General features: G+C 35.3%; 1 pseudogene; it reads left to right on the forward strand.

The window, feature by feature from the left end:
* Positions 1-249: 249 nt before the first annotated feature.
* On the forward strand, positions 250-3,365 carry LOC101719064 (nuclear autoantigenic sperm protein-like; annotated as a pseudogene).
* The last annotated feature ends 6,989 nt before the right edge of the window (positions 3,366-10,354 follow it).

A 10,354-nucleotide genomic window follows, 5' to 3' on the forward strand; every position in this document is an offset into this window, starting at 1 on the left:
TAGTCAAACTGAAAATTCAACTTGCAAAAAACTGTATGGCCCAAGGACACAAAGGACTGATGCTTCAGTCAAAGCACCTCTCTCGCCCAGACAACACATAGTGTTTGGGTTGGTTAAAACATTCATCTCACAAGCTAAGGACTGGAGTTCTATCCCCGGTACCAAAAAAACAAAAACAAAAAAAACAAAAGAAACATGTGTCATTGTGTTTTTATTTTTTGCACTTTATTTGTGTAAAATACTGTAACCATGGCTCTAAAGAAATTTAGTGAAACCAACAGTAAAGCTAAGAAGAGAACCGTGAGAACCACGGTAGTGTTGAAGAAATCACTGCAAAATTTGTTAAAATCCTAGAAAAATAATTTTATAATTGTAATTTTGTTCCCTTAAAACAAATTATCTGGTTTTCTATTATTTCTTGTGGGAAAAATATGTTCAGTTCTCAAACATTAGAACATTAATTTGGAATGAATTGAGTTGAACAACCAAGGTACCACTGTATTGGTTTGTGTATCTTTCACTTCTTATAGGAATATTTTTATTATCTCTAAAACTAAGCTGGGAAGAAATGTGATTCTCCTGAAAGCTTTCTGCAGTTCAAGTTTACTGGGCATTGAATAGCACAGTCATGATACTACAGCCCCTCAAGAGGATGTAACCAGCCAGTTTAGGAAGGTTTGTTGAATTGATAACAGTAATCAGATGTTAAGCCACTGAGGTAGTCTGATTAACCTAAAATAAAATAATTGTAGATATGACACAAAAACAAAGGTAAATACATGAAGCTTTATAATGCAGTCATAGCAGGATATAAAAAATCATTAGGCTTTCAAACAGTGTAAACTAAATTTGATTCCCAGGTCCTCCCACCCCTTCCTCCTTTCTCAGTCTTCTCTAACAAATTAAGTGACCCTGGTGGTTTTCTATTAAGTGAGTAGAAGGTTTGGATTCAGCCTTCTTTCTTCTGTTTATCTCATATCCAAACCTTCTGCAAATCTTCAAAATATATTTGAAATCCAGCCAGTTCTAAACTTTGACATATCACCATAATCTTTGCTAGATTATTCTTTTTTTTTTTTTTGGTACTGGGGATCAAACTCGGGACCTTAAGCTTGTGAGGTAGATGGCAGAACCACTGAGCTAAATCCCCAGCCTGAGATTATCCTACTTTTAGTACTCTACAGTCTGTGGTTAACACAGCAACTACAATGACATCATTAGTATGTACACCAGGTGAAGTCACACACACAAAATTTTTCAAGCGCTCATGTTTTCCAAGAATCACATCCAAAACATTTCTCATGACCTAACAAAGCCTATACGATTTTCTTTCCCATCAAACACCATTGAAATCTTCTCTACTCACTTCTATCAATCAATACTTTCCCACCTTGCTGATTTCCATAACCTTCCTGGAGCATGCCAGGAATACTCTTGTCTTAGAGCATTTTATTTGTCATCCTTTGTGCCTAGAATGTCAATGATATGGCTTAGTACCTTACTTTAAGTCTCTAATCTAGTGTTACTTTATTTAAGAGCTCTTTGTTCATTACACCATCTAAAGCAGCTCTTACATCTTTCTGTCATGTCCATCCTAATATTCAAGTTTGTGATAAAGTGCTTGGATTTTATTCTATAAACAATAAATGGTTGTAGTCAGGAAGCTACCAGGTGGGCTGGCTGATGAATAGAGAACTGAATTAATAGGGATCAAGGGAAGTAGTAGAAAAACACTTTTGAAAAGACATTTGAACTTAAGAATGTACTTGCTTCTGAAATTTTATGAAATTGTGCAATATACCAATTACAATAATTACAAAGTTAGAAAGATCATGTAATATAGAATATCCTGACCCTATTAAGTGATGTATATTCATTTTTTATAAAATTGAGTCAGCCATTTTCTGTCATTAAGTTTTTGACCTGTTTTGTACACTGGCCCACCACTTCAGGGGAATAGGAGCCAGGGTCGACAGCTTCTACAGCCATTGCTACAGAGCTAGTTGCCACAGACAAAACTGAAGACACTCCTGCTCCTGTACCTCTACAGATAAAGTAGAAAGGGTCTTGCTAAGTAGCCCAAGTTGATCTAGAACTTGAGATCCTCCTTCCTCAGCCTCTCAGTGTGCTGAGATTACAACCATGCATCACCATGTTCATTATTAACATAGTCTAGATATGGAAGAAATTATTAGAATTAGGGAAGAAACATCTGGTGATAAAGGATATTACAACAGCTGTCAATGCGTTGTAGGAAGAAGCCAGTCCTATAGGTAATAAATATAAAGATTTTTTTCAATAGGAAATCACTTGGCCTTCATAAGAATGCACGCTTTCTTGAGAAATTCCTTGGAAGTTGTACATGTAGAAGAAGAGGAAGGACTAAGAATGAATCACTGATGGAAAATAATGATAACATAGATTAAACTGAAGCCTCAGAAGAGGAGAAGGAAAATGACAAGCCCAAAGAAACACTAAGTGAACTCATCTTGAAAACAACTTACTTTAAGAAAATGAAGGACACTTGGAACTAGAGTGTCCCTGGGATATATTGGATTTAGCAAAGATTATTTTTGAAACACAAGAAACAAAAGATTCTCTTCTTTATGCTGCATAGGTACATCTTAAACTTAAATAAGTTAGTATTAAGTCTGAGAATAACATCCAAGCTGTGGAGGAGTTCCATGCCTGCTCACCCACGCAGGAGCATATCTGGAAGGCCATGAGTGTCTCCTTGCAGAGACTCACTACCAGCTAAGATTAGCCTATGGATACAACTCTACATATGATAAGACAGTGGCACACATGGTTCAGCAAAACTATTGAAATCATAGAGAAGAGAATGATTGTGCTAAATAAGTAGATGGGGGAGACTGAAGGATCATGTACTCAATATAAGAAAGAAACTGAAGAGCTGAAGGAACTACTACCTGAAATTAGAGAGAAAAAGAAGATGCAAAGGAGTCCCAACATAGTGAAAATATATCTAAATTGCCTCTGGAATGTTTTTTGGTGGAGATCTGTACTTCAGGTTTCACTTCTAGTGTAGGAGGCTCCTAAAATTGCCATAAATTCCAGTAAAAAACAACAGATGGCATTTCTTCATCAAGTTGTGTGATTGATATTTTCTACCTTGTCAGAAATGAGAAGAAATAAGAGGAAAAGAATCCCAGGAAAGATGATGTGAAGAAAGCCAAACAAGAGCCAAAAGTCAGTGAAGGCAGTGGGGATGTGGTCCCCAGCAGAAACAAAAATTCTGAAAACATGGAGGAGGAGGCTGAAGAACAGAGTGAATGCTAGACAGCTTGAATGAGACACTAGGGGCAGGAACTACAATTGAATCCAACGAATGCTAAAAGAGGGAACAGAATTTTTCTCCCAAGGGTGTTTATTAATATAGTATATTTTTTCCCTTTTGGAATTCTATTTTTAATGTAATTTAATTTTTGTTTATAGACAGGATCTTGCTATGTAGTTCAAGCTGGCCTTGAACTTGCTATATAGTCCAAGATGGCAATCCTCCTGTCTCAGGTTCCCAAGTGTAGGGATTACAGGAGTGTGCTGCCAAAACTGATGGGGTTCTCTATGTATAACTTTAATGAAGAAGGTAAGCAAAGGAAAAAATTTATTAATTAGAAAAATACATTTACAATTTTTACACTTTTAATAATATTCTTGTGATGGTTAAGATGGATTGTGAACTTGATTGCCTTAGAAGTTGCCTGGGAGATTAGTAAATTACAATTCTTGGTGTATCTGGGTGGTTCATGGAGACCTAACTTAGGGTATTATAAATGTTCCCTGATCCCTTCCTCTGCTCTGCTTACCAGGTGCCATGATCTAAGCATCTTTGCTCTGCCATGCCTTTCTACAATATCATTTCTGACTTGGAGTTAGCTGATGATGAACTGAATGCCCTGAATTTATAAGCCAAACTAAATCATCTCTCTTCCTTTAAGCTGTAAATGTAGGGCATTATGTCTCAGCAGTGGGAAAGCTGACTTATACAGAGAATTGGTGCCAGAAGTGCAATCCTTGCCTTGAGTATACAAAACCATATGGTTCAGAAGCCTTTGGAACTGGTTGGTGGGAGAAGTCTGACAAAATTTTAAGGATCAGGCTGGAGAAAGCCTAGATGCCCATAGCAACTCTATGTATAATTCTGGTTGAAGCTCAAAACAATTGTTCCCCAGTTCACGTACTTAATTTGTTTTATATTTGGGGGAAGATGGACACATTTGTGTTTGTGTGGGGAAGATGGACACAGTTGTGTTTGTAACCTGATGTGGAGTTTGTTAACAGAAGCAAAATTTTGTTTAATGCTTTTGTTTGAGACAGAATTGTTTGCAATCAGAAGTGTTTGTGAACTGAGGTATTAATGTACCAGACTGCTAGTAGGAATGTGGACAGTAAAGGTCAGGCTCAAAATGTTTCGGTTGGGGACAAAGAGTGTCTTGGTAGATTGAATAAAGGCCATGTGTGTTATACACTGGGGGAAAAAAAAAAACCCTACATTCTCCCCATGTACTGACATTATATGAAGAAATGAGATTAAGTGTATGCTGACTGACCTGGTGGAGGAAAATTCAAAGCAGTCCAGCATTCAGTCAGTAGCATAGACATTTCTTTCTGCTTTAAGCCTGATTTATAGTGAGAACTGAGAGATAAAAGCAGAGCAGAAATATTTGGGGAAGGAAATCACCCAGAGGAATTATGTAAAATTAGAGTCAAGGGAGATTTGGTTCCTCAAGACAGTAACATCATTAAAAAGAAACTAAGTACTTTGATAGAGAATAAGAAGGAAAATGTCTTGAAGGCATCTTGGGAATCAGTAAGACCCAGTCCATTGTCAGATTTATGAAAGTATAAACCTTTCATTTGAGAAGAGATCCCATGGGGCCCCTGCTCAAGAATAACCTCCAAGGGAATGGTTCCCTGGGATTTATTTCACTATGATCAGTCATCTGGTCACTCAGAGGCTCCTGTAGCCATGGCCCAATGAAACTTGTCTACTTCTGCTGTCAGCAGACATTGGACTCACCCACATGATGGTGTTTTTATCAGCACATAAAATATAAGAGTTGTGGCTCATGAAGGATTCCAATCAGATTTCAAAGTAAGTATGGGAAGGCCAAGCACAGAGCCCCTGCAATGACAGTACACAAAACCATGGAATGAAGAAAAAATTCAGTAGAGACCCCAGGATTTCGGATATTTTGGTAATATTGAAAGTCCACTGAGAAATGCTGTAGGCCATGAGTTGAGCTAGCTTAAAAGAGAGGCCATGTGACCTACATTGGAACTCACAATTCAACACCATGTGCCCCAAATGCTGGATATGGAGCTTCGACAATTAAGTTTTACCTAGCTGACTTTCAGTCTTGCGTGGGTCTGAGTCTTCTCTCTCTCCCTTTACCTCCCTTTCAGAATGGGAATATTTACCCTGTGCAATTGTGCTTTGGGATTATAATACATTTTGATTTTATTTTTACAGAATTTCACCCCTAAAAGTTTGCCTTGATCTCAGGAGAGATATGGATTGGACTTCTAAACTTTTTTGCAATTACTTTATTGGTACATTTTAGTTATACAATACAGTTACATTTCTGATTGAGATCTTGTACCTTTACATGATGTATCTTGGTTCTTATTTTTTCCCCATTCCCCTGCCCTCCCTTCACCCACTCCACCCTTCCCTGTTTACAAAGACTTTGTTTCCATGTTTTTGCTTTTCTCATATTTTTTCTTTTCCTTCTTTCCTTTCCCCTACCCCTCCCACTTCCCCTACTCCTTTAGACATTTTCTTGCTATTTCACAATATCAATTTTACATTTTGATCCTTATTTACACTTTTAGTTTTTCACACCAGAGAAACTATGTGGTATTTACACCTGTGTATCCTATTTATTTCACTTGAGAGTATAACCTCAATGTGCACCCATTTTGCTACAAATGTCTCCATTTTCTCACTGTTTTTTTTTCCCCATTAAGCTTATTGGTACATTTTTAGTTATAAAATACAGTTACATACATCATTGGGATCTTGTACCATTACATGAGTATGTTGGTTCTTATTTTTTTCCCTTTCCCCCACCCTCCATTCTTCCCCTCCACCCTTCCCTATTTGCAAAGACTTTCTTTCCATTTTTTTCCTTTTCTCATATTTTTTCTTTTCTCTTCTTTCCTTTCACCTACCCTTGCCACTTACCCTGCTCAATAGATCTTTTCTTCCTATTATACAATATCAATTATACATTTTTTAAAATTACAATATCAAGGGGCCAGGGATTTAGCTCAGTGGTTTTGCCACCTCCTATGCAAGCACAAGGACCCAAGTTTGATCCCCGGTACCAAAAAAGAAAAAAAAATTACAATATCAAGATCTAGGAGACATTGCCACAGATTTTACAGAATTTAAAAGGATATAGAAAGCATATTTCAAAACTCTGTTTTGAAAAAATAGATAAATAAATAAAAAATATGTTTTGGAATAGATTTGACAGCTTCTAAGAAGTACCTTGGAAGGCAAATTAATGAAACTAACTCTGGAGGAAATATAAAATTTGTAATAGCACATGTTAAAGAAAGTATAATCCTAACTTTTAAACCTACCTGAATGACAACAACAGGCTGATATACATTTTAACTGATAAATTATATTAAACATTTAAAGCAGAAAAAAAAGAACACACTTCTCCCCTCATTTTAGGAAATGAACATTGTGCTAATCCTAAAACTAGATAAAGATAATAGAAGAAAAAAGTATGAACATAGATAGAAATTTGTTTAACAAAAACTATTAGAAGCCAGATCTGGCAGTACATAGAAAGCGATTTTATTATAGGGATGGCAGTGTTGGTTCAGCATTGGAAGATCCACCCCCAGAAGTCATCATTTTAACAGAGGAAAGGAAAAAGCCATATGATTCTGTCACTAATTGGAGAAAAAGTATTGGACTAAATTCCACAACTGTTCATGGTAAAAGCTATCGGGAGACTAGAAGTAGAACAGAAACTTCTTAACAGATTAAACACATGTACACCATACTTCTAGCAAAAACACCTTATATGAATGGAGAAGATACAATGCTTTCTCCTTAAGGTGGGGAACAAGGGCAGATATGCCTATTCTACATCTGTCCATTAAACTTTGAAACATAGGCCCAAATCAAATTGTCTGGCAATAAAATGACACAATTAGGATAGGATTAGCAAGGTAAAAGTAAAATCTTTATATGTAGATGAAATGATCATCTACAGAGAAAATACTAAGAAATCTTTAGGAGCCTCTAGAACTTGTGTTTGAATTTAGTAGGATTAGAAAACACAAGGTATATATAAAAATTCAGGTCTATGTATACTTGCTATCAATGAAGAATTGGATATTGAAATTTAAAAGTTATTTAGGAGTACAAAGGACGAAGTAAAGTAAAAAGAAAAAAACAGTGTTGGAAGACGTTTAGTACCCAATTTTAAGTCTTTCTGTAAAGCTACATTAATCAAGGCAGTGTTGGTGTAAAGAAAGAGATATAGATCATTGGAATAAAACAGAGAATCTAGAAATAGAACCACACATATATGGTTCATTGAGTTTTGAAAGATTATTTAACATTAACATTTTATAGAATATAAACTCAATTCAAGAGCTGAGGAAAAGATAGTGTTTTCAGCACATGGCACTAGAACACCTGGTATCTGTATATAAAAAATTAACCTCAACACTTCATTTCCATACATAAAAATAATTTGAAGGGAACTATGAACCTAAATATGAAAGCCTAAAAGTATAAAACTTTAAGAAGAAATTATAAGGGAAAATGTTTATGAATTCAGTGTAGGCAAGAACTTCCTAGGATACAAAAAACATGATGTATAAAAGAAAAAAATTATAAATGATTCCATCAAAATTTAGAACTTTAAATGACATCATTAAAATGAAAAGTAGTCCTTAAACAGACCATATTTATAATGTATGTAACCTATGACCAGAATATATAAAGAACTCCTACAGCTCATTAAGAGACAACCCAATTAAAACATAGACACAAGAAGATGATAAATAGCCAGTACAGCACAAGGAAAAGTGTGCAACACTAGAATCAGAAGAATACTAATCAGTACAATAACCAGATTGAATTATACAGTCACTAGGGAGATGAAGTTAAAAGTTTTAAAAGCCTTATCATGACTTTTTCTTTTTGTTGGATTCTCCCCCTTTGTGTTTAATTTGTCACATCCAATGGATTCATTCTGCTGGGCTTCCTATGGTTGTGATCTTCATTGTCTTCTCTTAAGATATTACCTAAAATTTTTTGGAGTGCTGGTTTGGCATTCATGAAGTTCCTAAGGTTCTTTTATCATGAAAGTATCTTATTTCTTCATCAATTTTGAAAGATAGTTTTGCAGGATACATCAATCTGGGTTGGAGGCTGTTTTCCCTTAGAGCTTGAAATACATCACTCCAGGCTCTTCTTGCCTTGAGGGTTTGCATTGAGAAGTCTGCTGTGATTCTGATGGGCTTTCCTTTGTATGTGATTTGTTTCTTTTCTCTCACTGCTTGTAAAATTTTGTTCTTCTGTTGGGTTTCTGGAATCTTAACCATTATACGCCTATATGTAGATTTTTTTTTGATCAAGGCTATTTGGAGTCCTATATGCCTCACTTATCTGTATGTCAAGTTCTTTTCTCTGCTTGGGGTGTTTTCTTCCATTGCTTCTGTGAACAGTTTTTTTATGTCATCTGTACTCACTCCTGTTTCTTCATTGATTCCAATCAATCTTATGTTATTCGTCTTTGCATCATCTAGCAGGTGCTGGATTGATTTCTCATATTCCCTTACAATTTTAAAGCAATTTTTCTTTTCCTGGTCAGTAATTGCAATCTTATCTTCTATATCTGAAATTCTGTCCTCACATTGATTCATTCTGCTTCATAGACTTTTGATAGAGTTTTTAAACTTCTGGAAATCTGTTTGCATCTGTTTTATGTATTCCATTTGTTTCCTATGTTGGCATTCTCTCATGTTCCTCAGCTCCTCTACTTTTTTATCTGTGTCCTCTCTAGATTTATTAATCATGTCTTGCACTATGGACACAATCTTTGCTTGGGGACATTCTCTATCCAAGCAATAACAATTTGGCTATTAACACATTTTGTTTGTGACCTTCCTATGAAAAGCACACTATGGTTGTGTCTGGGTAGGTCACAAAGGCTGGGCATTGAGAACTATACATGGTTCCTGGTCATCTAAAATGTCTGGACAGTGTAAGTTAATGTTAATTTCATTGTATTATAAAGTTATATGCTCTTACTTGTTTGGTCTAATATTTACTAACACATAACCTATAGATTTTTCCAAGTCAAGTAAGCAAAATTTTAGAATTATTTTAATCTTTAATCTCCATTTTGTACAAATTGCTTGGATTTGAATCTACTTATAGCTCTTTAGAAATGGGTAATAAGGGCTGAGGATTTAGCTCAGTGTTTCTGCCACCTGCCAAGCAAGTGTAAGGTCCCGAGTTTGATCCCTAGTACCAAAAAAAGAAAAAGAAATGTGTAATGGTTCAAGGATGAAATAAACTGGTTTGGTCTTGAACTTACCTTTCATAATTGAGATCATTACTAAGTCTTCAAGTATTGTAATAAATGCTGTCTTAGTTATAGGAGATATGTACAATGTGGCAGGAGTTGGAGATTAAACATATTATAAATATTGCTAATCCTCATCCCATTTCAATTGCCAACCAAAATTCTATTACATAAGAAACCTAGCACTGCAATTTAGCAACACATAAACTCAAAGTTAATGTTTTATTACTGGCTATCTCATTCCTAATCTTCAAATGGAAGATTTTTAAAGTCATAGAAATCTGTAATGTTCAATCTGTATCATAAAATAGACATTTACATATCTCAATTTCATGTTAACTTCTTCAAAGTCTACAATTATGTACAGGTTTTGAGATTTACTAGTTTTTCTTATGGTTTTCTGGCAATGAAACTTAAGCCAATATTGGTCCCAATTAGAAATTTCCATCTCACCTATCTCTATCTTTTCAATTTTGTACCCATACAGACCCTAAAACACATTAGCCAGGTGTTTACAAGTATTTCTTTTCTTTAGCTATTTTTTCAAACTTTCAGTACCCTAAAGCAGTCATCTTTTATACCTTTTGAATTCTTAAGAAATTTGTTGACATCTTCAAATTCTCTCCACAACAATTTATTTTCCTCCTATGTGTTTACCTCTCTGTGTGGACAGGATGGAAGTTATCCTTCTATCTATTTTATTTCTCCTGTGGTAAACATCTGGTCCATGGGAAACACATACACAATATTTTCTCCATAATCTCTGA

Source organism: Heterocephalus glaber, unplaced genomic scaffold (assembly GCF_053883595.1).
Source record: "Heterocephalus glaber isolate CG9 unplaced genomic scaffold, H.glaber_assembly_v1.0 deba00000347, whole genome shotgun sequence".
In the NCBI taxonomy this organism is placed as follows: domain Eukaryota; kingdom Metazoa; phylum Chordata; class Mammalia; order Rodentia; family Bathyergidae; genus Heterocephalus; species Heterocephalus glaber.